This window comes from Babylonia areolata, chromosome 9 (assembly GCF_041734735.1).
Source record: "Babylonia areolata isolate BAREFJ2019XMU chromosome 9, ASM4173473v1, whole genome shotgun sequence".
NCBI lineage: Eukaryota > Metazoa > Mollusca > Gastropoda > Neogastropoda > Buccinidae > Babylonia > Babylonia areolata.
The window spans coordinates 44650137-44655136 of record NC_134884.1 but is presented as its reverse complement, the minus strand read 5'-3'; the positions used below and the strand labels follow the sequence as shown (position 1 = coordinate 44655136).

Genomic DNA, 5000 nt, shown 5'->3' with positions numbered 1-5000 from the left:
AGAGCGAGAGAGACAAACTGACAGAAACTGACAGAAACAGAGATAGAGAGATCACATACGTGTTATGAGATGAAAGGAAAAAAATAAAAAGAGCAATTTCATCGAATTTTGTGGGTACATTTTAGTAAAGTTAATAAAGATAGTACAATACAGTTTACTGCTGTATTGTACTGTATTGTACACACACACACACACACACACACACACACACACACACACACACACACACACACACACACACACACACACACACACACACACACATACCACACACACACACACGGAACTGACCTGAACATCCACTAACACCAACACCAACACCTCCATGCCAGTATCCACGTCTGCTGCAGCGACAGTCATCACTAATCTAGCACTACACTGCTTTCAGTGACAGCTTGCTTCACAAATCAAGGGGAAAAAATCAAAGATAGATCATGCTAGCAAAGAACTCTGGCACACGAAAACGTCAAAAGGCGGAGACATGATGTTCTTTCGGTGTAGAGAACTAAACGCAGTTTAAGCTATGACTGAAGGCTGAGAAACACACCCTGAGGAATGCTGACTGCACGTGCAGACCCGGCGTTACGCACAGGCTACAGGCGCCTGAACAGAACTTCCTGCTGTGTGTGTTATACGGCAGCAGAACAGAACAACAGAAGAAAAAAAAGTTAAAAGAGAACTTTGCCTTAAAAAAGGGTGGAGAAAAAAAAAAGAGCTGTTGGAATGACTAAGGAACTGCCAGGACAGCTTGACTGAAAACGACACAGAGCTTTCGGCTGTGCAAACAAATGTTTGCAAACTATATAAGTGTAGGACACACGCACACAAACAGACACACACAGAAACACACAACACACACACGGCGCGCGCGCACAGACACACACAGACATACACACCAGGAGATAAGTTTTAGCTGTGCAAACAGGGACTATGAGGAAAGACACCGACAGTTCAACTGTGCAAACAAACGCCGCAGAAACAGGAAGGGACTGGTGGGCCGAGAAAGTTGAACGGTGAAAACAGCAAACGAACCGTGCCACCGACGGGAAGCCTTAAGAAGAGAGCAACAAAAATCAAGTAAAATAGAATAAAATATTTTGAAAAGCTGGTGGAATTTCAAGTGTGCGAATATCGTCCTAGCTCAGAAAACTTCCGGGAAAAGCAAGGTGCCGCAATTTCAGTTGCGCAACCAACCACAGGCATTAAAGAGAGAGAGAGAGAGAGAGAGAGAGAGAGAGAGAGTTATATAAGGCGGCGTGTAACACTATGCACTCTCAACCGGCTTTGTGTGATAACAACGCAGCCACCCACCCACACACAAACACACTGACACACACATACACATACTGACACACACAAACACACACACAATCAAAGTATAAAGTGTACAGAAAAAGGGAGGGGGTGTGGAGGCTTGTGTCTGGCTAACATTAGAAGTCACCTAATATGTTTTGTTGGGTTTTTTTTAATCTGCTTTTTTGAAGAGCTTTTCCTAATGTTGTCAGGCACGGCATTCCAAAGAGACCCAAGTCGCAACAGACAGGGATTACAAGAGAAACCTGATCAGAGCCACCCCAGCACACATGACACAGGAAAGCGGTGACGGAATTTCAGGTGTGTTAAAAAAAAAAGTGATACAAAAGCCTACAGAAAATAAAACGTAAGGCAGAAAAACCCGAGTTTTGTGAAGGACTTTAACGCCCAAAACTAAATACAAACCGATGTTTTTAACATTTTGTTTTTAAAGGCAGATGAACACTGTCACACGCAACTATAGCAGAGACTTGATCTGAAATCAATCAGTCAGTGAATAAAGACGTTTCAATTCAAACTACAAGCCCCAAAAAACCAAAATCCTAAAGATTAAACCACCAGAAGAAGAAGAAGAAGACAATCCAGCTGTCTATCACCCAACCAGAACGGTTCACACACAGCTCTCGGAGTAACGCGCCCAGTTCCGGCCACCTTGTTATAAGTACACACACGAATGAATGGTCGCCCCCAGCCACCATTGCTTCCTGACAACCGGACGTCCACTGACAGACAGACAGAGAGAGAGAGAGAGAGAGGGAAGGGGAGGGGCGGGGGGGTTGGGGCCGGGGGAGGGCGCAGACGGAGGAGGGAGGTGGCTCGTTGGTCGGAGGGGGGGGGGGGGGGGGGGGGGTAGGCGGAGGAAAGTTTGAGGGAGGGAAGAACAGCAGGTTAGATGGGGAAGGTCTCTTTGCAGTGACCGCCAAAGCCCAAGAAGCGACGTGTCTACGTGACCGTGGACACACTGACTGCTGCTCGCGAGAAGTCCTCAGGGCGTGGGCACGTGTTTAGCGTCGGCTCAACGGGCTGTCTTAAAAAAGAAGAAAAAACCAAACAAGCGGGGCTGCATTAATATGTTATTCTGTATGTGTGTCAGGCCGCGCCGCGGCTGCGCGCCACCTTTGTAGGCGGAGTCAGACGATTTGTCTTGACAGAGGACGACAAGCCGAGTGCAGCTTGGTCACAATCACAGACGTGCATATATATATATATATTTATATATATTCATATTCATATTTATATATATTATATGATCGTCCCAACAGCTGCTGCTTGGCTGGATCTGGCCCGTCAAGGAACACACACGTCCCACACTCCTTGCTCACAGACCCCCACCCCCTTTTTTATTTTTGACTCACTTGTGTAAACAAAGTGAGTCTATGTTTTAACCCGGTGTTCGGTTGTGTGTGTGTGTGTGTGTGTGTCTGTGTCTGTGTCTGTGTGTCCGTGGTAAACTTTAACATTGACATTTTCTCTGCAAATACTTTGTCAGTTGACACCAAATTAGGCATAAAAATAGGAAAAATTCAGTTCTTTCCAGTCATCTTGTTTAAAACAATATTGCACCTCTGGGATGGGCACCAAAAAAAAACAGAAGCCTAATTATATGCAAACTGCATTTACTGTCATATTTATATTTTTTGTATTCTCTAAACTTGGCACTTTGATCTGATATTCTGACACAACAACAAGAGCAGTCATTATTATCATTTTTTGTTCAAACAGGAACTTCTTTTCCAAAGCATAGAAGTTTTATTTATTTTGCAAACGTTTTGGTGCAGATAGTAAAAAAGGGAAATTACTCAGTAATTAATGCTAGGGGACTTAATTTGCCACAAGTGAGTCTTGAAGGCCTTGCCTCTCTTGTTTATTTTTTAGTTTAGTTTGGTTTTTTTACGAAAAAAAAAAGAAAAGAAAATAAAGAAAGAACTGGTACAGCCACTCCCCTCTCCCATCTTCCCTCTCTACATCCACCCGCATTAGCTTCCGTCATACGGTCCACCTTGACCATAGACACTAGACATGAGATATTAGTGTCTATGGCCTTGACCAATGAATGGCGTGGGTGCTGATAAAATTCTGGCGTCCGGGGACTGAACGAACGTTCAGTAATGGTCCCGTTCCTACAGCAACCCGATGCAACAAACGAAAAGTTAAGGTGCCGGAAAATACAGAACTTTGATTTAAAACGAAAAAAGAAAAAAAAAAAGGGGGGGGGGAGGAGGGGTATGTGTGGGGGGGGACGGGGGGGGGGGGTTGTGGGATGGCAATGTATTGCATTCTGTCAAGTTAAAAACAGCATCTCGAGCGTTTTGCACAGATATGAATTTTGGAGTTAGTGTTTAATAAGGAAATGGTGTAATCAAGTACAAAACCATGCAACACTCACGCGCGCGTGTACCCTCCCCCCACCCTCCCAACCCCAACCCCCAGCTCGGTCCCCCTCCTGAGCTGAAAAAGGAAGTTCCGAGCATGGCAGCGAGTTTTGACAAATATCCTTTTTTCTGGTGTGTAGCAGTTGTTTTGTAACTGATTCTTATTTTCAAACTTTAGTTTTATACCTACACAGATGACAAACTAACCTGAATGGCAGTGCTGTTGACAAATATACCTTCCATTATCTATAGTGTGTTATATCGTTGATGTTTTTTGGTGTGTGTCTGTGTGTGTGTTTTGTTTTTTGTTTTGTTTTGTTGTTTTTTTTAAAGAAAACGAACAACAAATTTGTAGCCGGCTGATAAAGCCAGTATGGCGTCTCCAGCACAACCTATTTATCAATCTGAAGGAGTGAAGTGATCACGTGATTTATCCCCACTTCTTGGCTCACGGCCACACCCCACGAACCACCGAAGGCTGGGAACATGCAGTCCACAGAACAAATCACCCCAAACAGCAAACCCTCCCACTTGCCCCTTACCCATACGTTAACCTCGGGGGGAAAAAAAAGAAAAAAAGAAATAAGATGAAATAAAAGACAGCGTGCAGCCCTGGTAAATTCAGTTCAGTCAGGCTCAGAGCTTCGCCGTTCGGCAGAACAATATCGAGACTGAAAACCACTTCAAACTTATGAAACTGAAAAAAATGCATCCCTAATATTGAAGAGAGAGAGAGAGAGAGAGAGAGAGAGAGAGAGAGAGGGAGAAGAAACACATCGACAAAGACAGGCACACCAAAGGCACACACAAAGACTTTCCAGACGCAGCAGCGAAGACTGCACGTGATACGTGAGATGCTGTTTGCTGTTGGTTTCTGTTGGCCTCCATTTCCATGGGTCATCATTGGCTTCCAGCCGCTTGACAGGTCCACACAGACCGCGATTCGGCATGGTGCAAGGCACTGTACTCTGACCGTCCACCCCGCTGTGTAAGGGGTACCCGACTCCTGACGAGTGGTTAAAGTGTTGGACTTTCAAACTGAGGGTCCGGGGTTCGAATCTCGGTAATGGCGCCTGGTGGGTAAAGGGTGGAGATTTTTCCGATCTCCGAGATCAACACATGTGCAGACCTGTTTGTGCATGAACCCACTTCGTGTGTATACGCACGCAAAAGATCAAATACGCACATTAAAGATACTGTAATCCATGGCAGCGTTCGGTGCGTTATGGAACCCCCGCCCATCCGCCCATTTTTTCTCTGTCGTCGCATCTATCACTGTTTATTGGCCTGAGTGATAAGGTCGGATCCTGTGTC

The 5000-nt window shown here is 45.1% G+C and overlaps 1 protein-coding gene across 3 annotated transcripts in view; it reads right to left on the bottom strand.

Moving 5' to 3' along the window:
* The window catches only part of LOC143285519 (b(0,+)-type amino acid transporter 1-like), an 89586-nt gene that overhangs the window by 63983 nt on the left and 20603 nt on the right, over positions 1-5000 (bottom strand). The window contains exon 1 of one of the 3 annotated variants that reach the window (XM_076592870.1): positions 1873-2002. The exons of 1 other annotated variant lie outside the window; for it this stretch is intronic. The gene's annotated coding sequence lies outside the window, so the exon portion shown is untranslated. Of the gene's footprint in view, positions 1-291; positions 618-1872; positions 2003-5000 lie in introns of those variants that run through there. One more of the 3 variants, XM_076592865.1, reaches the window with a different exon arrangement.